General features: G+C 34.7%; 2 long non-coding RNA genes across 3 annotated transcripts; one reads left to right on the top strand and one right to left on the bottom strand.

Moving 5' to 3' along the window:
- Positions 1-3254: 3254 nt before the first annotated feature.
- Positions 3255-9819, bottom strand: LOC143222830 (uncharacterized). Of its 2 annotated transcripts, XR_013012519.1 has the most exons (3): positions 9012-9819; positions 7867-7954; positions 3255-6491 (listed from the first exon to the last, which is right to left on the bottom strand). It is a non-coding gene; the product is annotated as an uncharacterized LOC143222830 (long non-coding RNA). The 2 variants fall into 2 exon arrangements; XR_013012518.1 differs by having other exon boundaries at positions 7867-9819.
- An 11626-nt stretch (positions 9820-21445) lies between these two features.
- Positions 21446-23892, top strand: LOC143224208 (uncharacterized). Its single transcript, XR_013013271.1, has 3 exons — positions 21446-21576; positions 23090-23243; positions 23531-23892. It is a non-coding gene; the product is annotated as an uncharacterized LOC143224208 (long non-coding RNA).
- The last annotated feature ends 1748 nt before the right edge of the window (positions 23893-25640 follow it).

Genomic DNA, 25640 nt, shown 5'->3' with positions numbered 1-25640 from the left:
ATTTTGATATTTTTGCAATGACAAAAACAATATTTTTCACAAAACTGGTTGTCCTAAAGATTGTTCCATGTGAATAACTAAAGCACAAACACATAGCATGTTCAAGAAAGACATTACAAATAAATTTTAATGGCAAATCCTGAATTTTCCAAAATAAATCTGACCATATCCATTTCCTCTATTTACTTGATCACTCACCAAATCAGATTACAAGTATCCAGAGAAGTAGCTGCTACATCTTACAACAATAAAGTTTCACATACATAAGGAAGTGTAAAGTACAACACAACCATTTCATGAAACAATGGATATGACTCTTTGAATGTTAACCCATTCTTAGATATCACTCTTTGTGTAACACTGAAGGGAGAGTCTGCATGATATATTTCAACTAATGATATGCTGCCGCTAGTCAGTAACATCTTAGTGATTAGCTTTCATTATGCTCCAAATGCCATGTGTGATGTGTAGCAATTTACACACATATGTGGTGAATTAATACAATAGTATTATGATGTTTAACAACTAAGTTACTGCTATAATGAAATTATATACTCTTCTTTATTGTTGACATTATTCTGCTTGTATTTAGCAAAACCAAGCTTTGTGTATCTGCAGCATTGTTGCCCTTGCAAAAGATGCTATTAAAAAGCTTTCATGTCCAAAGCATAGCACTCCTTCATGCACATTTTCCATAAACCATACAGTATATGAAGACGGGGCTTTCACAATGCATGTTAGAACAGTGCAACGGCATATATAATTTTTAAGCGTTGCTTCTGGTGGCTTGAATGTTATTTATTATTTTGTACAAGTATTTGCATTTGTTTCATTCTACACCTTCTTAACCCTATTACTATGTGTAGGGGTCAGGGGATGTTACTACATTTGTAGATTTACATAACTTTTATTGAACCACTATTTTATGAATACATGTGGTATCAGATTGTAGATTGTAATTCAAATTTAATATTATACAATAGTTAATTAAATAATTAATTTAAAAATAAATATTAAAACAAATTCCTAAATATCAATTTTTGTGTGTCACATATTATACTGAATGCTTCTTTGGTTTAAATTGTACAATTGTGATGTATAAAGGCAAATTTTATAGTATTTAACAAATAGAAATTTAAATTACAAAATTTCAACAAGATAGAATATATAATAAAAAATAAGAAGCAGAATCAAAAAAGTTGGTTCTGCCCATTTCTTCTGTCTTTGGAAATGATTGTTTACATGTGCTTACTTAAAACTAAAACTAACGTGGCAGGGGTTCAGTTTAGAGAGAGAGAAATCAGAAGAGTTCTCTCTCCAACTGGGGTGTTCAGGAACTTTGTAGTTCCTCTTCGTCCCCTTACGTGGGAAATGTTTTAAAATATCCATGGAATTTTTACTTTATTTTTAACATTTCAAAAATATTTGTGAGTGAGAGGAAGGACGGGAGAACTGGACGAAAGCAGCGAAAGTGAAGTGAGCCAGACTTTGGCTCGAGGATGGAGAACCCTGGCGGCTGGCGAATTGGTTTTTAAAATTTACTGTAATTGATTAGATACCCTTGACTGGGTAAACGGCCCTTTTCAGAATGAGGCTGGGACCTACAGGTCCGATGCCAGAGATTTTGCTGTGGGGGGAAACGGGAGTACCCCGAGAAAACCCACTTTCACGGCCTGGGCGCCGAATAGTCTACCCAGACCGTGCCCGGAAGTAGCTGGAAAAGAAAAAGAAAAAAAACTAAAAAAAAACTGATGAACTACGTTGATGGTGTACGTGAAAACTGTTAGCTGCAGTCTTGTAGATCGGGTGGCAACTTCATCATGAACTTGTTTCCACACTTGAAGCCCATTGGTGCAACTGAGAAACGTGGTCTTGGTGGTGGAACTACTGGCTGTTCGTCGGTGAGTTGTTCTTCGCTGGTCTGTGATGCTTTGTTTCTTCTCGAGATTTTGGTTTGAGTTTTCTGCGTGGAGGTAGATTGTTTTTCAGTTTGTGCTGTCGCGTCGATGGTTATCTTCGTAATGGTTTGAGTCTGGCTGGTTGTTGAGTTCTGTGGAACTGGGATTGAAGTCTGGCAGGAACTGTCCTTTTTCTTTCTTGAACTACTGCAACTTGGCGTGTTGCCAACAATGGGTGTTGTCTTCTTCTGAGTCGGGTTGTCTGAATCCGTCTTCGTGTTTCTTCTAATACGGTCTGGACTCGGCGGTATTTTGGTATTTTCCTGTTGGAAGATTTCCGTTGGTTGTTTGCGATATCTGGGTGCTTGGTTTGAACCATTCTTGAGTGGTCGTCGATGTGGGCGTTCGGCTCTAAAATGAAATATATGATAATAGCAGCCATCTCGTAAAATACAGTCGGCACTGTACTTCGATGTTGTCACTATCTTCATGAAGTGTGTGGGATGATTACTGTTCTTAGAATAAATTCGATGAACTGCGTATACCTTGGCTTGTATTTGGGGTTCTATGGTTTGTCTAATTTCTTCTGGTTGAATTGATGGGTCGACGCCCCTGAGGAATACAGAATAAAGATTGACTGGACTTTTCGTTGGGGAACAACTTACTTTAAATTCAGTGTTCCATGGCTGGCACAGATAGGTTTGGTCTGCAGTAGTGGCTGGTTGGATGAGGATTCCTCCCCGGCGTAAAATACGGGTCCTAGACGGTTCGATGGTTGCCCCAGGCTTGGCTCGGGCGATCAACGTGGCGAATTGGTACGGCGTGAGGTTCGGCGGTAAGCCGTCGACGATTACAGGCGGCACTAACGGCCTGACTGGCGAGGATGAACGTTTCGTTCTGAATAGCATATTGGCACGCCTGACTTGCTCGGTGGCTAGCTCAGGTCTCTCCGGCCTCTCTCAATCATGTGCTTACTTTGCTCTATGAAGTGTTTATAACCAATTGAAAGCTCAGTATTTCTCTTACATGGTGTTTTAGTTTTTGGAAAGTGTCTTCATGAGTAAATCCATTTTTTGTTGTTGTAGACTCAAAGGGAAATGTAAGATGAATAATGTTTGAAAAATATTTTAGACATAAATACAATTTAATTAATAAGAATGCTTAATTACACTGGAAATCTGTGGTCATTATATATAACCTGTAATATATTTCCTGTAATTGTAAAAATACACAGGTACTGGAACATTTCATTTAAAGAAAATGTAAATTAATGAACTAAAAAGTCCTGTTGAAACTAAGAATCAAATTTATTAATTATCATTACAATAAAAACTTTATGCATGATTAATCAATCACTTTTTTTCCCATTGGTGAAAAATGAATTTTTATTGATAGCTACATCATACGAAACTATATTAGCAGAAAAATATTTAAATGTCTAAATTCAAGGAATTTATTAAAATAGTTAAAATACTCGAAAAATAAATGTTTTCTTTTGTAATTAAACAAAGTTATACATTGGGTTATCTGTGCTCTGTCTATCATGGGTATTGAAACCTAGTTTAAAGTGTTATAAGTCTACGGACATACTACTGTGCCAATGGAGGACTGATAATTGTTATTTAATACACGATTAAAATCTTTATAGAAATACTGATAAACTATTTTATAATGCGCAACTATATAAATATAAAAAGCCAGTGGTCATGTAACTGTTAGTTTACATAATTAACAAAGACAATGTCACGTACATTTCATATTATTTTCCAACCTTTCTTCTTTACTTAAGATATAAATACTTTAACGTGTTTCATAGTTGAGCTAAGAATGGAAATAGGGCTGAAAGATTGGAAACTAATGCACTTGATGACAAGGGTGGACTTGGATTTAGGTTAAGTAACCACTTCCAAGCACTTGGCAGTGATTAGGGGGAAGCACAAAGAATGATAGTGTAAAATATAGAGAAGTTATATATGTAAGTGACTGTAGTTAGGCATGCAGACACAGTGGTATGTGGAGAAATAGGAATAAAATAATAGGTGAGTTGAGGTATAGGATAAAACTGATATAACCAGAGAGATAGTTTAAGATACTAGTATAAATGCACATTTTGTGGTACATGTTGAGGCTAACTGTGTAGGTAAAGATGGATATGAAGAGCTTACTGATAAGTATAAAATATTAACAAAGACAGACATTAAGGAACGTGGCCATAGCTTGATTTTGTCAGGGATACTGCCAAGAATACATTGTGGGGTTGAGATACCAAGTTGGTCACTCGGATTGAATGCCAAGCGTAAATCAGTATGAGCAAATAGGTTGGTTGAATTTGTAAGATAATTTTAATGGGACGGTTATTCTTTTTGGTTAGCATGTTAAGTAATGTTAAGTTAATGTAGGGTTAGCATGTTAAGCAATGAGAATTAACCTGGTTATATTCATAGATTTAAATTAGGACCAAACAGAGGTGAGGGCTATGAAGTTAGTAAAATTGGAAATTGATAGGAAAACATGTACAACAAGCATAAAATATGAATTTGTTTTGAAATATATGACTGATTGTTACTGTCATAATGCTAGAAGTAAAACTGATGAGTTCAGAGCAGTTCTGGAAACTGTGGATTTTGATATCATGCATCACTGAGACTTGGTTGGATATTAACAGTTGTGGTTAGAAGAATCTTTTTGATCTACCAAGCTGCAGATTATTAAATACAGATAGAGTACTGAAATAAAAAGGGGAAGGAGTAGCTTTATGTGTGAGGAATGAATTGCATCCTGTTGAGTTTGAGCATATTAGAGAAAATAGCAATAAGGTTAAGTCAGTTTGGGCAAGTATTAGGAGATAATTTTGCATCTGATAATAAGGAGATAAGTTTATGAAAATTATTCCAGATACTTTTGTATACCAACTGGTTATGGAACCTACAAGAACAAATGTAATATTAGATTTAACATTAATATCTAATGTGAATATGCTAGAGTTGTAGTTGGCTAGCATTTAAGTGCAAGTGACCAGTGTACTATTAGGTTTGGGAGTTTACTTATGTAGTACTGAAGAAACATGGTACCTTTAACTGATGTGGGAAGCATGTAGGGAAAAATTGATATGTATACAGTAAATACATATTCCGTATAGAAAAAAAGGCAAATTGGAGCAGAATAAGCCAGTATGGTTTAGTAAATGTTTAAGAGATCATAATGGAGATAAATATAATAAATTCAAGAAATTTAAACTTACTGAAAATCATACGGACTTTGAGGACTACAGAGAGCTGGTTAAAATATAAGTCAAAAGTGGAGGAAGAAAATGTAACTGAGTTCAAGATAGTTGGAAGCTGGAAGGGACATCCTTGATGGGCTAAGAAGCTCCTATCTGCCCTTTTAAAATTTTATGAATTTATAGTTGCTCTTATATTTCTAGCCTTTGTGTTATTTGGTTGAGCCAAATTAAAGTATTTTTCCCACTGTATTACAAGACCAATGTACATAAATCACATTCAATTATGTATGCTATAAACCACCTATTAGAGTATACAGATGGTTAGGTGCATTATACCCAAACATTTGTATGTACAGAGTGTACATATAAAGTACAAATCACATTCAAAGTTATAAGTACTCTTTTCTTCCATGAGATTAATTTTACCTTTAGTTTTATTCAATATTTGACTAATTTCATTCAGTCAGAAAAAGTTTTATTTTGTTTTTTACAAAACATTTTACACTGTAAACTGAGGAATATGTAGAAGCAACATTTCTTTTTATCTATTTTCTTAATCATTGATTTTGTTTACTTTATCTTTATTTATGATTTTGTTAAATTTTTTTCATGGCTATTTGAACCACTATTTAATGTTACATATTGTGACTAAACAATATCACAAATGATGACTAAAAAAGTAAACATAATTCAATATTATAAAAAAAGGATGTATTTTTCAGTATACATCCTTGTTTTGTCATGTCAAATAGTTTTTAAAACAAAATAACAATCTTATGGTTTATTAATCATTGAATAAAATTAGTAAAATTACAAATTATTTTTGGCTTAACCAAATAATATGGCATCAAGAAATACTAAAGAAACCATAGGAGTAATGAAACAGGGTCATAATAATTTCATCTTAAATAAGGTTGAAAGATTAGAAAGTCAGAAGGCACATAGATGGATGATGTTTAAGTTTGTAAACTCAGTATTTACATAATCAACAGACATTGTATTCGTTGTTTGAGTATTTTAAATATTTTAGCAGAAAAAACTTTTCAGAACATCATCTGTAAAAAAAAAAAAAGTTTAAAATCTGTTCTTATTGACCAAATTTAATAATTTATCTAAACTTTATAAAAGATAATACATAATTAGATGATGTTTGTTTTGTAATAAATTTTATCCTTTATAATTTTGATTTTAAGAATATGTAAAGTTTAAATTTCGTTTAAAGAAACAATGAATATTATTATTATAGATTGTTTTAATTTTTTCTTAATTTTTATTTTCCTATATAGTTGTGATAGAAGTTATTGATTGTGAATGTAGAGACAATGCTTTCTTCTGTTCCTTTTCCTGAAATTTTGATGTTAGAAGCAAACCTGTTGGAGAAATCAGTCATGAATAAATGTTTTCTCTTCATGAAAACAAAATGTTGAAATATTAATTCAAAATGTACATACCCTCTCTCCATTTTAGTGATTTCCCTTTTAGTAATTAAAGAATATCATTAAACTTAAAATGAACAGGCCCTGCTTTCTTTCAACAATCAAGGAATGACTTTATAATATAGGATGGTTAGCTCCTCCCAGTTACATTTATTGAAATATGACATCAAAATTATATAGATATCACCTGTCCACCCATTACTGACATCAAGTTTCTTGACGATAATAACTGTGGCTTGAGGCACAACATGCCAAAATGAGAGACAGAACAGATCATGTGAACTGCAAAGTGAATATTCTATAAGCTTTCTTCGTGTTTGTATTGGAACAAACCTACAAATGAAATAAACATGTTATATCTATCATTAACGGCCTCTCATAGTTACTGCTGAACCACCAGGACTCAGTTAACATGTTTGTATACACTTTTAAAGCATAAAGCAAGCAACTCAATTCAGTTCATGATGGCAAGAAATCCACTCTCTGTTAATCTGAAGATAACCTAGCGTATATGTCAATAATTCATATCTGAAACAGCTAGTAATTATCACTGGAAGAGTGTGGAAAAGTGTAGTTTCCATTGTAAGGAAGTATTAATGTTCTGAACTAATAACAGATACAAGAATGATGCTTAATTCAATATTTCTATCAAATTTAGTTAATTACTGTTAAAACAAGTGAACATTACCAAGCAAAAAAGATAATAGTAAAACGGGTGTAGGACAAGAAAGTATTACTATCATTATTACAGATATAGAAGAGGTTAAGGACATGAAAGTGTTATAAAAATAATTACAAACTGAAAAAAATATAAGAAAGAATTATTAACATAATTACAGAAGTTGTAAAGTTAATTTAGCACAATCATAGTACATGAATACAGCACTGCTGAATAAAGTAACTGAATACAAGAACTAGGATCCAGCAGTTTATAAGTACTATTGTTAGATAACTTGGATCTGGTAGTATATAAATAACACTGATAGTGAGCTTGGATTCAACATTATACAAGTAGTGTTATATAACTAGATCAAGGAGTATACCAATGACACTGTCAGATGACTCTCATCCAGCAATATACAAATAACATAGATAATACAGATCCAGGAGTATACAGGTAACACTGTTTGAATATTTAAATCCAACTATATAAGAATAATATTTTTAGATACTTAAACCTAGCTCTATACAAGTAACATTGTCAGAATTCAGTTGTGTAGAAGCAAAATTATTAGATATCTTTGATTAAGAAGCATAGAGGTAATATTTTCATATAACTTGAATCCAACTACATAAGAAAAGTACTTACTTAGGAATTTGAGATCCAGTAAGAAGTGACCAGTAATGGTTCTCTTTTAAAATAATTGAAAGAGAATGTGTTATCCGAAGAGAAATCCCTGAAAGATGTTTTACATAAAGACAACAGGTATATTAAATGCATAATAATATAAATATTATGAAACAAAGCAATTTTTTAAATAATCCATACACATTATTTTTTACATATCATCTGTAACAACACTGTTTATTCTATTATAATGTACTGATTTTGGAAAAGGTTACATTAGTTCAGCATAAAATGGGCTGTTTAACATACAAGTAGAAAATGTTGGAAAACAAAAAAATAAACTACAATTATATAGAAAGCTGTGAGTGCATTATAAACCAGACATTAATGTACGCAGAGGACTGGGTATATTATAAACCACGCAGTATACAGAAGATTGGTTGCGTTATAAACTAGACATTTGTGTCACTAAAAGAGGATTGGCTACGTTATAAATCATACACTAGAATGTATAGAGAAAAGCAATAAGTATTTCTGCTTTTTCATTCGAAGACATTCCAATTAATTCATCCTTGGAATCAGACTGCCGAAACTGCGATGGAGAATTATCGTCTTTGTACACTAAACTGAATAAGGAAAGCAAACAAGTGTAAGTTTGTTCTTTACGTGACTGCTTTATGATGGAACATTTTGCAATGGAAACTATACTATCAGAGTGAACGGCCACCATCTTGCACATAATGGAGCATGGTAGCATGGACTACAATGACGTAGTCACTGTGAAACTCAAAAATGGTAACGTATACTATTGTAAGATGACTCTTTTTTTTTTTTTTTTATCCTAGCCATCAAAAGTCACCTATCATAGCCAGGGACTGATATGTAAATTAACAACTACTACTTAGCTGCTGATAATAGGAAAATCCTTGAGCTGGCCACTTCCATTCCAGCTCCACTTCGAACACTGGTGCATTTTCCTAGGTACACATCACATAGAGCAAAGATTTAGTTTTTCTACTATCTCAGATTATATTGGTACGTTTTTATGGAAAAATGCTCACCACATTAAATAGTTACCACAATGTTTTATTGAGACGGTAGTTAAATTTACAACACAGTAACGTAGACATTGAAAACTTAACTTCGATTAGTAACAACTCACTCACGTTTGCATTCTGTTTGCTGCACTTTAATGTGTATTTGACGTTGTTAAAATATCCCTTAGAATGTTTGTTTCTCTTTGAATTTCGTGCTAAGCTACACGAGAACTATCTGCACTAGCCGACCCCAATTTTGCAGTGTAAGACAAGAGGGAAAGTAGCTAGTCATGACCACCCACCGCCAACTCTTGGGCTACTCTTATACAGTTGGATTAACTGTCACATTATAACGCTCTCACGACTGAAAGTGTTTGGTGTGACGGGGATTCCGAGTCGAGCGCCTTAATCACCTGGCCATAACGAGCACAATTACCCAATAGACATAGACCCACGTAATGTGCATTAAAAGTAGTAATGGTATTAATTAAATCAGTTTTTAATCTTTCTTAATATATTAGCAACAAGTGATCCAGATACACTTCTTTTATATTGCTTACAGCCTTATGAGATTATTATTGAAGTTGAATGCAAACTTTGTCACCAGTTGTATGTCTTTTGTACAAAATAATTTGCTTTCTTAAGTTACATTTAACTATCCTCGCCTTGTTACATTATTAGGAATAAACAAATGGATGCAGAAAGTGAAAACCAGTTTCTGATGTAGGACGTTGTGGGCTTAAAAACCTGCCGAGGTCACAATTGGAGTATTGTCATTTGTGAAACTCAGGACAGATAATTGTCATTATCGAATCATCATTACTAAACGTAATTGGCAAGAATACAGAGAAAGCTGTAGCTGGAAGAATTATCCGTGAAACTAAACCTCTACTGCCATCATCATGGTGGACAAGAAACCAGAATCAATGCTACTTTAAAGCGGATCATAACACTTTGTACCAAAATGAGCACTTGCGCGTGCATCTAACAATTTACGGACATGCGCGCGCATGTAACAAAATGAATACTTGCGTATGCATTTATTAATTTATGAACATGCGCGCGCATGTAACAAAATGGGCACCTGCGCGCGTATCTACCAATCTACCAAAATGAGCATCTGCTCAATTTCCAACATGTTTCTTCTCAGTCTTCTTTTAATTTTCTGTCTCGTTCTTCTTGGCTTTCTTTTCATTGTTTAATCATTTCTAGTAAAAGTTGGATGTTGCTTCGCGATGTGGTTGTCATCTTGAAATTAGTCAAAGGTATATTTATCTTAATCAAAACAGTCTCACTTCTGATATTAGTTATAATGCTGCATTTTTTATGAAGTCCCTTAGGAATTTTCAAGAATTAGAAAGTTGAAAATTTGTGCTACAACTACAAGACACAGTGATGATCGGTGAAGTATTTATATAAGCTACTTTTACAACAACAGTTTTTATAGCCTGAACACTTCGTCGACAGTGGATATGACAAATATTATGTTATCAAAATAATATTATTGTTTGTTTTTTGAATTTCGCGCAAAGCTAGTGGAGGGCTATCTGCGCTAGCCGTCCCTAATTTAGTAGTGTAAGACTAGCAGGAAGTCAGCTAGTCACCGCCAACTCTTGGGCTACTCTTTCACCAACGAATAGTGGGATTGACCGTCACATTATAACGCCCCCACGGCTGGGAGGGCGAGCACGTTTGGTGCGACCGGGATTCGAATCCGCGACCCTCAAATTACGAGTCGAATGCCTTAACACACTGGGCCATTCCGGACCCGATAATACTTATATAAACTCTTCTAATTTTTGAAAAAAAAAATGAAAATGTGTTCAAAATGTAATAGGTCTAGTATTAATGGCTTGTGACAAGTGCAAATCACAATACCGACAATTTACGGGTCAACTGAAGTTTTATTATTTTGCTTCAAGATCAAGACTTTTTTGTTTTTGTTAAAACCTAATTGAAAAATCCGCGCTTTATTAATTTATTTACTGACACTTTTATTGAAATAATATCATTGTACTATAGCCATTTAATAACAAATTTGTATTAAAAATCACATGGACTCATCACTTGCCAAAAACGTATTTGAATGTTCCCTGGTGGGATACCAGGAAGTCTTCTGATTTACAACGTTATTGTCAAGGGGTTCTATTCACCTTGGTGGATACAGCAGATAAGCCGATGTGTCTTTGGTATAACAAAACACAACTAAATATTTCTCTGAGTAGTAACACATATTGCTTGGTTATATATTTTCTTTACTGATAATGAAATGTAATTTTTCGTCAGGAAAATAACTTCACATATAAACACACATTATTAGTGTCTTTACCACATATATGTTTTCCTATAGTAAAGCCACATCAGGTTAAGTGCTCTGTTTACCGGCGGCAGCCGAACTCTGATTTTCGCATTGTACGTCCAAAGCATTACAGTTGTCCTACCGGAGAATTTTACCAGTTGTCTTTTGAAGGTAACTATTAACAAAAATATTTTTCGAGTTTTATTTCCTTTCATATTTAATTTCTCTCAAATTCATTTCTAATACAACAGAAACAGTTAATAGTGAAAAACGAAACAACACTGATCTGTAACAACATGCATCGGAAACGGCTAAAATTGAAATGTAATTATATCAAAAGTATAACGTTCTCGATCGCAGATAGCCCTCGAGTATCTTGGCACGAAATTCGAAACAAACCAATAACGTTCTCATTTCAAAGTAATAAATTTTTGTATTTTGAATTGAAAAGACATTCGAAAGAGTGGGGAATTTAATCGACGAGTTTTATAAATATTACGAAATATGGGCCTGGCATGGCCAAGCGTGTTGAGGCATGCGACTTGTAATCTGAGGGTCGCGAGTTCGCATCCCCGTCGCACCAAACATGCTCGCCCTTTCAGCCGTGGGGGTGTTATAATGTGATAGTCAATCCAACTATTCGTTGGTAAAAGAGTAGCCCAAGAGTTGGCGGTGATGACTAGCTGCCTTCCCTCTAGTATTACACTGCTAAATTAGGGACGGCTAGCACAGATAGCCCTCGAGTAGCTTTATGCGAATTCGAAAAACAAACAAACAATCTTGAAAGCATGGTGCCACATTCCCAACGAATAATTTCAAACACTGGTAGATTTTATGTCACGGTGCATAAAGGCCACACGTATTAAATGACTTAAATTACACGTTTTAATTTGTTGGCCACTATCTACATACCCCATTTATGAGGCAAAAGTTTCATATTTTTCTTTGCCTTGTGTAGCTTAGCACTCATAATTATCATCGGCAATGCATTAACATTTTGATAGATGCACGCGAATGTCCATAAATTAGTAAATGCACGCGCAGATGCTGATTTTGTTATATATGTGCGTAGGTGCTCATTTTGTTACATACGTGCGTATGTCCATAAATTGGTATCTACCAAAAATTGGAGCGCAGATCCTCATTTTGGTAGATGCGCGCGCATGTGCTCATTTTTTTTACATGTGCGAGTCTGCGGTTGAGGTTGTCGCCGTCGCAGACGTTGGTCCAACTCGTCCCAAAGATGTTCGATGAGGTTTAAATCTGGTGATCTGAAGGGCCAGGGAAGAACGTTGATGTTGTGGTGTCTCAAGAAGACAGTGGTGAGTCGGGCTGTGTGAGGACAAGCGTTGTCATGTTGAAAAACGTCGTTGATATTGACGGTTGCGTACGGTCTGATTGGAAATCCTACGCAGCCCTGGTATGGTTGAGGCAGTAGACGTCGCAGTGGTGGTTCTATCCCGAAGGTGACGTAACCGGATGTAGCAATCTTGTGCGGGCGTGGTCACACGAGGTCTGCTAGATCGTGGACGGTCACAAGTTGATCCATGTTGTTGGTGACGATTCCATAGCCTTGTGATGGTGCTTGGGTGGACAGTTACAGCTCTGGCAATATCTGATAGAGATTCGCCTGCTTTCAAGCGACCAATGGCGTTGTTGCGTTGTGCTTCAGTCAGTCTTGGCGTAACTGTATTGCGTGTCGGTGGCTTAACACTGAGCTATGGAAACCGAGAACCCGTCACTTTTATAGGGATTTTGCACATGTTGCACTTGCAGAACATGCAGATCTCTCAAACAAATTTATTGGACACGAATGCATTTTGGCGAAACATCCGATGTTTTCCTCCGTTTTCAAATTGCACAACTTTTATTGTCATTTTGGTCAGACAATCAGTGCCTTAACACGTGTAACATCACATACTCTGAGCTTGTAACGTTATTACATATATTTCTCTTTAAAATAAAAAAAAATATTCCTTTTGCGTTTCTTTTTTTGAAGAGTATATTTAGTTGTGTTTTGTTATACCAAAGACACATCGGCTTGTCTGCTGTATCCACCAAGGTGAATAGAACCCCTTGACAATAACGTTGTAAATCAGAAGACTTCCTGGTATCCCACCAGGGAACACTCAAATACGTTTTTGGTAAGTGATGAGTCTACGTAGGCCCGGCATGGCCAAGCGCGTTAAGGCGTGCGACTCGTAATCCGAGGGTCGCGGGTTCGCGCCCGCGTTGCGCCAATCATACTCGCCCTCCCAGCCGTGGGGGCGTTATAATGTTACGGTCAATCCCACTATTCGTTGGTGAAAGAGTAGCCCAAGAGTTAGCGGTGACTAGCTGACTTCCTGCTAGTCTTACACTGCTAAATTAGGGACGGCTAGCGCAGATAGCCCTCGACTAGCTTTGCGCGAAATTCAAAAAACAAACAATAATATTATTTTGATAACACACGGTTTTTGTTGGCGAGAGTGAGAAAGATACAGACGTGTTCTCTTAACGCAAAAAAGGAAAGTTTGAATAGATAGGCTTCCCCAACTAATACAGCTGCAAAAATATATAACACATTACCAGTGCGATTGACTACAGAGACTACTACTACAGCGGCGGCCACCTGAAAAAATCACTGACAGCAGAGCGAGAAACCACGTTCAAGATCTCACCTGGAGAAAAAAATCAGACGAGAACAAACTGTGGCAGACGAAAAAAGTACCGATGCCGATCAGGATATACAGAAAACAAGTAAGTCAAGTCTTGTTGGTGGCAAATCGAAAATAATTTAACTAATTCACCATTATTACAGCTAAAATGGAAGTTAGTACAGCAGAAAAAAACAAACGAAAATAACGTAAGAAAAAGAAGAAAAGTCAAAAGAAAAATCATTAAACTAATTCTACGGAAAATTCCGAAAATGAAGAAGAAGCAGTTGTTGTTACTAATACCGAGGTAGAGGTAGCTTCCCCTGCAAGTAACATTAACAATAAAATAACTAACAATGTAAAAGAAATAGAAGTAAAAACAAACACCGTGGATATTGGTAATTCTACTGAAAACAGTCATAATAATATTCAGAAAAATACCACAGACAGTGAACCAGACACCGAGAAGAAGGTTTTATTACAGTCACATCAAAAAGAAAAAAAACATTACAGAAAGAACAAAAAATAAGTAACAATATGACACAAAAAACAAAACCACCACAATTCTCAATCATTATAGAAGGTATTCCAGGCCAGTACAACCAATCTCGACTTGCGACAGAGGTTAAATGCTGCAGCAAGCCGCTCGTAATTATTGTTAACATCAAGCGTCTGCCCAGAGGCGGTGTCCTTGTTCAAGGACAAGATGCTGCTGACCTAAACAGATTAGTAAAGGAGTGGCCAGCAGATGCTTTCAAACCAGGAAAAATTAAAATTTACCTGCCAGGAAGTAAGCCGCAACCTAAAGCCATTGTAGTAAGAGGGTTTCACCAGACCATTAAATTAGAATCAGTCACACAAGCTTTAGATGAACAAGGCATTCCACACAATCAAATAGAACGAATAATCTCAAAGAAAACACAGGCACCCACTAATTTTATACGTATAGACATAGACGACAGTTACAACATACTAAAACTAATAAATAATGGAATAACGCTTTGGTATAAAAAATACTAAGTAGAACAGCTAAAAACTCCGGCAACTGTACTAACACAATGTTACAATTGCCAAAGATGTGGACATGTCTCTGCAGCCTGCTAAGCAACACCGAGATGCTGCGACTGTGGAGAGGAACACCATATCAAGCAGTGTAAAAAAGATAAAGAAACACCCAAATGTTGTAACTGTGGTCAAACCCACACAGCCAATTATAAAGGATGTGATAAATACAAACAAATAAAACAACGTATTTATCAGATAAGAACACCATCATCAGAACAGAATCAACCAAATACAAACAGACAACCAAAAACAGACATGTCAACAGAATTTAATAAAACAACTAAAACCACATATGCAGAAATGTTAAAAGGAAAAGAACCCCACAAACAGCAAGAACAGAACATTATTACTAGGATAAGAACACCTTAACACAAACACAAAAGCCACAAGAAAACAGCACCACCATCCAAGAAACGAATACTAACACACCAGATAAAACAAGCCTTTTCACAACCATAATCAAAAACATATTTACAGAATTTGTAACATAATACACAAAACCAAATAACCAACTGCTTCGAATTATTGATTAATATATCCAAAAAACACATCACACCACACATACCCTTCATAATATCAACACTTACTGGATACATGCTCACAGCACAATGTTCACAGTAGTATATATCAACATCCAAGGTGCAATAGCTTCCAAGAAACATGAGATCGAAGACCTAATACAAGAAACTAACCCCCATATTATAATAGTAAGCGAAACTCTGATATACAATAACAATAGATTTAAAATACCAAATTATTCAACAATAAGGAAAGACAGAATAAATAAGAATGATGAAAACAGAGGCATTATGCTACTCTACAAAGTGGAGCTTTCAGTAATAGAAATTAAATTGAGCAGTAACAACGAACATGTTACTGTAGATATCCTGCAAAGGAATAAACCAAAAGTAACCGTAGCAGGAATTTACTGACCTCATAAATAACTAGATATAGCATTACTCAATAACATTTTTTCCCACAATCATAACTCCATAGTTATGGGTGACTTAAATAGCAAAAATGTTACCTTTGGATGCCGGAACTCAAACTACAATGGTAGAAGTTTATTACAATTCATAGATGATAACAATATTGTTTTATTAATTGATACCATCCCGTATGCCACTAACTGCAGTGACATACTAGACCTGTGTATGTGTACACATAATCTGAGCCAGAAACTAATAAAATTTCAAGTGGGAAAGGATGTTGACAGTGATCACCTTCCAATATAATGTGTGTTCGATCTCGCCCCCCATAAAAATATGACATTTAGGAAAGAAAAATTTAATTATAGAAAAGCAGATTGGCAAAATTACAAACAGGAATTAGACAACCTATTACCTAATAAAGTTATAAAAGAAGTTAAAACACATATTGAAATGGATAACTACTGTCAAACAATTACGAAGTGCCTTCAGAAAGCAGCCAAGTTAACAATACCAAAACAACACCATAAAACAACAAACAACACATGGAAACCCACCACAGAAATAATCAATCTAATCAAAAAACGAAGACAATTAAGAAGACAGTACATGATAACAAGAGACAGAGAAACCAAAACGCAAATAAACAACATTAGAAATCACATTAGAACACAAATAAAACAACAAAAACAATATAAATGGGACAATTACTGCTAAAAAATAAATGATAAAACCGACCCGAAAAAATTCTGGTCACATCTTAAAAGGCTCACCAATGAAAATATAGACACAAAGAAATATCCTGCACTCGAACATAATAATACTATAGCACACACAAATAAAGAAATAGCCGAAGCTTTCAAAGATCAACTTCAAAATACTTTTAAAACTCACACTGACCCAGATATGGATACATATTTCTACAATAAAGTCACTAATCACATATTAAACAATAAACATCAATTTTAACCAATTTTTCCAATAAACATAACTGATACAAATACAAGTTCCTACACAGATTATGCAAGCACGTTACTGACAAATGAAATATCCCTTCAAGAACTACTCGAAGCAATAAAAAACACAAAAAACAAAGCAAAGCACCAGGTGAAGATGAAATACAAGCTATCCTTCTAAAAAAGGGCACTCCGAAATTGTTTGACCACCTAAATTCACTTTTTAACTTATCACTATCCTCAGGATACATCCCAGTTTCTTGAAAGCTTGCAAATATATTAATGTTCCATAAGGAAGGAAAGCCAGCAAATAAACCTAATAGCTACCGACCAATCAGCCTGACCAGCTGTGTAGGCAAAATTCTTGAAAGAATAATCAGTAATAGACTCTCCACATTCTTGGAGATAACACCAGAATTACCAAAAGAACAAAATGGATTCAGGAAATTTAGACAAACGACGGACCACCTAATCAGATTAACCGAAACCATAATAGAAAGCTTCAATAAAAAAGAATGTACTGTCGCTTGCTTCATTGATATCGAGAAAGCATTCGACACTGTATGGCACGATGGTCTAAGGTTCCGAATGAATGAAATGGAATTACCGCGAGGAATTATTCGCTGGTTATCTAACTTTTTGGAAAATAGAAAATGTAGAGTAAATGTTGAAGGAACTTTTACTGAATACTTTACTCCACAAGCTGGTGTCCCTCAGGGAGGGGTGGTTAGCCCTATACTCTTCATCATGTATTTAAACAATATGCTACTGAAGGATCCGAATTATGGATTCTCTTCACAGTTCGCAGATGATGTGGCAGTCTGGAAAAGTGCCGCAACACCCACGATAGCAGTCACTAACATACAACCGCAATTAAATAGAATAAGTGAATACTGTTAAAAATATAGAATAAAAATAAACACAGCAAAAACACAACTCGTAGTCTTTACGAAATTGGCAAAACACAAAAGCTACAGCCAGAATTATATATGAATGGCACACTACTCCAGATTGTCCCATCGGCAAAAGTTTTAGGTCTGACCTATAATTCAAAACTAACTTGGATCAATCATGTGAACGAAATTAAAAATAAAGTCTGGCGAAGAACTAACTATGCTAGGAGTCTAACTGGTGAAAACAGTGGAGCATCCACAGATAACATACTAAAAATCTATAAAATATATATTAGACCTGTAATAGATTATGCAGCTCCAGCATGGACAACTGTAAGCAATAGAATAGTTAAAACCAAACTACAAACAATCCAAAACACACTCCTCACAACTGCATACAGAGTTCCAAGAACAATATCATCTCAATTCATTCACAAATACTCGAACATACCAACCATACCAGATAGACTCCTACATATTACAATAATGTACTTTAATAAGAATTGGATGAAAAACGAATTACTATGCGAACTAGACAGGCACCTCATACATGATGAAGCTAATTCTAAATATCTCTCCCTAGTTAACTTATATTTTAAATATAAGAATAAATAATAATAATAAAAAAAAAATAAAATTAATAATAATAATATATATATATATATATGTACATATATATATTTATGTATTAAACAATAAAAAAATGCCATTACATGGACATTGCCCTGAAAAGGATCAAAATAACATTCAGTTCTACAATTATAAATACCAATCCGTCAAGGATATAGATACGGGGAGGAGGAAGAGGTCATAGAGAACCTGACCCTCCAGTGTATGAACTTCTCTTACCCAAACACCGACAGAGATTCAAGATTTGATAGCACAATATTTGTCATATCCACTGTCGACGAAGTGTTCAGGCTATAAAAACTGTTGTTGTAAAAGTAGCTTATATAAATACTTCACCGATCATCAGTGTGTCTTGTAGTTGTAGAACAAACTTTCAACTTTCTAATTCTTGAAAATTCCTAAGGGACTTCATAAAAAATGCAGCATTATAACTAATATCAGAAGTGAGATTATTTTGATTAAGATAAATATACCTTTGACTAATTTCAAGATGACAACCACATCGCGAAGCAACATCCAACCTTTACTAGAAATGATTAAACAATGAAAAGAAAGCCAAGAAGAACGAGACAGAAAATTAAAAGAAGACTGAAAAGAAACATGTTGGAAATTGAAAGAAAAAAAGTTAAAGAACGGAATTTAAGAGTCTAAAATGAGACATAATATTTAAAATAATAATAAAAATAAAACTCACTGAATACAAGTTCGATAAATTAATTGATGATCTATGGAGGATTTAAAAAATAAGATTGAAAAAGTATAGAAAGACATCAAATTATGACAAAGCTGTAATGACAAAATCAAACATGTGGAAGAAACATCAAGTTCAGAGTAAGTGACTTGAAATATGAATAAGTATTGACAAAGACCAAATCAGCCACACCTCTTTCTATATCTAACCAATAATTCCTATCTGTAATTGTCATTTACTATAAAATAAGGAACCAGAGAAATTATTTGGTCCAAATTTCTTACCACTACTAATTTACTATTTGTGACTGCAGGTATTCGTGGACTACTTCAGCTATGTCACCACCAAATCCAGTTACAAAATTTAGCTGACCAATTCAAAAACATTGCTCATTTGAAAAACCAACAGAGTATGATGGAAAGGTACAATGGGACACACATAATCAATAATTTGAAATAATTTCATGGCTTAACAGGCAGAATAGTAAACAACAAGATATTCCTTATGTTGCTTATCTCGTCCAGTTTGAAAAATTTCAGAATGCTCAGAGCATTGCCAATACTTTTGGTGAATGTTTCTCTCATGTATTTAGTTCTTCAAACTCATCCCCTTCCTTCTTAGTTATTAAAACACAAGTTGAACATCTGCCTCTTGCCTATCCGACTGATCATCCCTGTGACTACAATTGCCCTCTTACACTTGTGGAACTCAAACTTGCACTTCATCGGTCTGGCAATACATCAGTTGGACTTCATGATATACATTATGAGATGCTACGCCACCTTTCTCCTTCCTCTCTTACTATTCTCCTGGCTGTCTTTAACCAGAACAGGAGAATGTCTTTCCTGATGCTTGGCACCAAGCTATTGTACTCCCTATTCTTAAACCTGGGAAGGATCCAAAGATTCCTTAGAATTACCGTCCAATTGCTTTGACGAGTTGTCTCAGTAAGATCTTAGAGAGGATGATTAAGGCTCGTCTTGTTTGGTTCCTTGAATCAAACAACCTTCTCTTACCCACTCAGTATGGGTTCCGAAGACAACGCTCCACGATAGACTACTTAATTCGCCTTGAAACATCAGTCAGAGAAACCTTTTTGAAGCTACAACATTTTGTTTCTATTTCTTTTGTTTAGAGAAAGTTTATGATATAACATTGAAATATGGCATTTTGCGAGACCTTCACTCACACGGATTGCGTGACAATTTGCCACTTTTTATTAGGCATTTTTTAATGAACCGCCCATTCCAGGACCGTGTGGGCTCAACACCTTCCCGTTTTTTCCCAAAATAACTTGGAGTCTCTTATGGCTGTGTTCTGAGTGTCACACTTTTTATTATAAAGATTAATGCCATCAGTGAACAGCTACCCCCTACAGTTGCAAATGGTCATTGTTTTGATGACTTTCCCATCTCATGTCAGTCATCAAACATGAGGTTTATTGAGCGGCAGCTACAACCTGCAATATATTATCTACTTAAGTGAACCACAGCAAGTGGATTTCAACTATCACTCCCTAAAACTGTTTGTGTACATTTCTGCCACCAACTTGGTATTCATCCAGATACAGAACTTCCTATTGATGATGTTGTACTTCCTGTCGTCCCTGAGGCAAAGTTCTTAGGTCCTATATTTGACTATAAATTAAACTTTATTTCCCATATGAAGCAACTTCGTGTCAAATGTGTACGAGCACTGAACATCCTCCATATCCTCTCTTTCACCTCTTGGGAATGAGCTAGCTTACAGAGCGGCAAAGTCCATCTGCTCTGGCTCTATCACCACTGTACCTGTTCCATACATGGACTGTGGTCCAGTTATCAAAACCCGACTGTACACCAGTTGGCAGTTGACCTGGAGTGAATAACGAAATAATAAGCTTTTTCAAAGCAAGCCTTTTTTGGCTCCTTGGCCATCTTATTTCTGTAAAGATCAAAGGGAGGAAGTTGTTTTGGCTTGGCTACGTATTGGTCACAGTTTTTTAACTCAACACTTTCTTTTATCTGTTACTGATGCACCAATGTGTGGTCTGTGTGGCGCTCAGATCACAGTTATACATATTTTATTATCATGTCGTCGTTACAACTAAGAACGACGACGCCATTTTAAACATTTTAAGGTGGGTTTGCCCTTGACATTAGACTATGTCATAGGTGATACTAAAATCAAAAAGTGGACTTATTAAAAAAAATAAGTACAAACTTGTTTGACAAACTTTAGACATACAGTTAGTACCACTTCTAAACAACAATTACTGTTGAACAAAAATGACACATATTAAACTGCTGTTGGCAAGCCTAATGAGTAGGCTAATTGGAATAAAAAGATCTAAGAAACTACAGCAGGTGCTAGAAAAGGAACTTAAATGTGAAAATACGGATATTTTCAGGTTATTTAAGATTAAATTAGGTAAAATAAATAGTAATAATAATATAATAAAAATGTTTTACAAGGTAAGAATGCGAATACTTTGTAGTAGCTCAATAGCGTAATGTAAGCTACATGTGCACTGAGTGATACAACTTATAATAGCACAAATGGAAGTTAGATACAGGTCCTAGAGTCATTGAAAGGGCAGAAGTTTAAAATTTAATTGTAAGTAAATGTATACTATAATGAGCTTAAAGCTACCTATGATATACAAGTTTAATTTCATGTTACGATTTGAAATAATTATAGAAAGAAAAAGTAATTTAGATTTATTTTTAATTTTTGGTATTTATAAGATTGGTGAAATTGACCATTTTGAAGTAGGGTATAAAAAGTAATAGATCAAATGTAAAGTTTACTCAAAAGATGGTTGAAATGTATTTAGGAAGTTTTAAGGATTACATAAAGGAAATTTGGGATTAATGAGGTAAGGAAATTATTTTTAATCTTAAGATGAAAATGCCCCCCGCTAGTACAGCGGTATGTCTCCGGATTTACAACGCTACAATCACGAGTTCTATTCCCTTCGGAGGGCTGAGCAGATAGCCCGATGTGGCTTTACTATGAGAAAAACACACACACATAACATGACAATTACTTTACACACAGACTATTTAAAACAAATATTCAATATATTCAAAGACAGATCTTTATTTTAGTTTATTAAAAATACTTCACAAAAAACACAACTTTTTGAATGTGAAAGATTTATGTTTTCTAAAAGTCTACCATGCTCTTTTGCATGTCTTTTTCACTCATTGTGTATTTGGACTCATCATTACATGACCAGCTGGCTGATGCTCACCTCTTTCTGTGCCAAGTCAGTTTCTCACTTTCACTTACTTCTTAAATAAACTGCTTGAGTGGGTTTTGTTCATACACTTAGACAAGTTCTTTCCTACTCCTATGCAGTGTGTTTTTCACCTGGGGATTCTATTTAATTCCCATCTTGGTTAGATCCAGTCTTTTCCACTTGGGCTCCATGATATGAAGTGGGGAGTCAATAAAGCTCTACATTCTTCTGTCTCTGCATGAGAGGTTCTATCTCTTTTGGGAACCCTTAGGTCATGTGCACATGCATTACCTTTATTGAATGCTTCTTGACCAATGGCACGTCTCCTTCAATCTCTTGGATCATGTCATCATCCTGGAATCAGGGCCAACCTTGCATGGTGGCTCAAGAGGGATTTTACAGTTGTAATCTGCTGGGTTAGGTATTGTTCTTTTTCTCAGGAGATCTGTGGTAAGTTCTTCAGTATATCCATTACTCTCAGTTGGTATATCCACATAGAGTTTAGGTTGCTTGTGTGGATTTAGGTGATTTCTGCATAATTTAGGTATTTTGTGTCTTCCCTGCTAAGTATTTGGTGAGTTAGATTTTTGTAATTTTTTTACCATCTAGGTTATTTCTATGTTTGTATTTAGAGTTTGATTATCCCTTTGTTTTTGTTGATGTTTTGTATACGTACTGATTTTGCACGATTGTTACTATATATGCCAGTGATGGCAAACCTATGGCACGCATATCCAAGGTGATACATGAAAAAGTTTGCTGGCACATGGCATGTGGTACCTTGCCTTTTGATTCTTTAAATCATAATGCTAATCCATAATAAATAAATATATAACAATTATCATTATTGCCAAATGTAGCGCAGATGATTTTTTTCCAATCTAGGAGCAGTGAGAAATGTTCACAAGATACATCTTGCACCCTCATGATGCCAGCTTTGTAGTTTCAGGAACATGTGATACTAGATGACATGTTTTGAATTCCTTGCAGACCCAGTGTACACATCAATATTGGAGTAAAGAATAGAAGTAAACTGATGGTATTGGCTTTGCTCTGCTTATATTTTTCTTCTGTTGTTTGTGAGTGGATATTTAGTGATAATAACAGTAAATGTGCATTTATTTTTTTGCAGTAAATATATGAATTATATTTTTTAAAATTATGTTATTTGGCATGGCATGCATATATTTTAGTTAACTGTAGATTTATTTTTATATTAATGACATAAATTTTCACCTACTGTTATGTTACAGTAAGTTAAATTATTGTATTTAACTCAATTGGTGAGATATTTTTAATTTTTATTTATACTTTTCATCTTGTCAGAATCTCAATTAAACCAGCAAAGAAACTAAAACATTCAAATGGAAGGAGCAGCAGTACAGATTTTCAAGAATCCTGGACTGAAAGCTTTGGCATGATCAAAAACGATGATAAAGTATTATGCATTTTATCTTCTGTTACAGTGGTATGCAGGACTTCTGTAAAGTGAACTTTATGAAACTGTTCATAAATGGCTTTGTGATAAGAGTGAGCAAGAACAAAAAGAACACCTTTCTAGATAAGTCAGCAACAATAACATGTAGTCAAATGTTTTGATGAAGTTTCTTGCAAGTGGTTCTGACCTAGTTGCTGCTAGTTTTGAGATTTCAAAAATATTGCTCAGCATAGAAGTTAACTTAGTGATGGAGAGTATATTAAATAATCATGGCTAAAATGTGCTCCTTTCCTTTTTGATGGTTTTCGAAAAAAAAAAATATATTCAGCGCATTAAGGAATTGCAAATGAGTAGAAACACAATAAAAGATAGAATATTAAAGATGGAAACAAGCATAGCAGAAGAGCTAACAAAAGATATTGGTTCATGTAGATTCCATTTGTCTTGGTGAGAGTACTGATGTTACATCATCACCTAGGCAAGTCATTATTGCTCAGATTTGTAGAGGTGATGAAATCTGCAAAAAACTTGTTAACTTGGTAGCATTACCTAAACATACCACAGGGGCTGAAATATGTAGGGAAGTAGTAAAGTAGTTTTCATCACAACTGATGGTGTACCTAGCATGATTGGTAAATAAGCAAGTTTTGTAAAATCTATATGCAAAATATGTTGGACATCCACTAGTAGGCTTTCATTGTATTATACATGAGTAGACTTTAGCTGGCCTTAAGGAGCTTGAAAAAGTGATGGAAATTGTAACCAATGAAGTTAATTTTATTTCTGCACATGCTTTGAAAAAAAGACAATTTCAGAATTTCCTTAGAGGTAAATTCGGTGTACACAGAACTACTTATGTACAACAATGTTTGTTGACTAAGCAGAGGTTCTGTCCTTAAAAGATTTATTGAGTATTTGGATGAAATTCTTCTGTTTTTGACAAATGAAAAATTTTCCTGTATAGAATTTTCTGATGTTGTGTGGATTTGTAGATTGATGTTTTTTACAGGTTTCTTCTTACATGACTTCAACACCAAATTGCAGGGATCTGGCAAAACATTTGATGTTTAATAACATAAAAGCTTTTGAAATGAAACTAAAAAATTTAAATGTGATGTGTACAATAGCACTTTTAAATACTTTCAAATTTAAAAAATGCATGACAGATCTTGAAATTCATGAGAAAATACACATTTGGAGCTTGCAAATGCAGTTTTCAAGCATCATTAGTTCAACTTTTGTACAATTTTCTTTAACAGTTAATAAGTTCAGGTTATTTGACGAAACTGTAAAATTTATAAAGTATGCAGAAAGTGTAACGTTAAAACTGAAATTGGAAATGCTGCAGTGGACTGACTTGGATAATCTTGAGATGCAACTGACTGATTTACGAAGCAGCTCAATTTTGAAGCAAAAATTTGTCAACTAAAGAGCTGAACTAGAAAATATTGAAAGAAATTAGTTAGTGACTGGAATAATGCATAAAACTGCATAAAATGATGTTCTGAAACTCTGAAGTTTTTTTTAGAAGATTGTCCCCAATTTGGGCACACACTCTTAAAAAGTTTCATCATTCCTGATGTAGGTAATTGTACCTTTGGCTAATTTTGTGGGTGTGTTGATTCATTATTTTTGTGTTTTTTTCTCATTCTAAGTCTTATATGTTCACAGGTGCTTCCATGGTAGATTGAGAGGCTTTTTTCAATCTCCAAGAAATTTTGGAGTTATTGGTCAGTAAGGAGGCTACTTTTCATATCAACATCCTGGATTCTTAGGCTGTTCATCAGGCTCTGTATCATTTCCTTGCTCCTCACACTTTGGAGTTGAATGCCTTCAGCTGAGATTGGAGGGGTCTTTACTTATATGCTTACTCTCCAATCAGACTCTCCTACAGAGTCATTAACTTTATTCACATAAATTATTTTCATGATCTGCTGGTTGCTCCATATTGGATGGCTCAGATATGATTCCCTTTGCTTTGGCCCTTATTGGAACAAC

The sequence above is a fragment of the Tachypleus tridentatus genome, chromosome 8 (genome assembly GCF_004210375.1).
Source record: "Tachypleus tridentatus isolate NWPU-2018 chromosome 8, ASM421037v1, whole genome shotgun sequence".
Classification (NCBI taxonomy): domain Eukaryota; kingdom Metazoa; phylum Arthropoda; class Merostomata; order Xiphosura; family Limulidae; genus Tachypleus; species Tachypleus tridentatus.
Note: the sequence above shows the minus strand (reverse complement) of the source record. Positions and strands in the feature narration are given on the sequence as shown.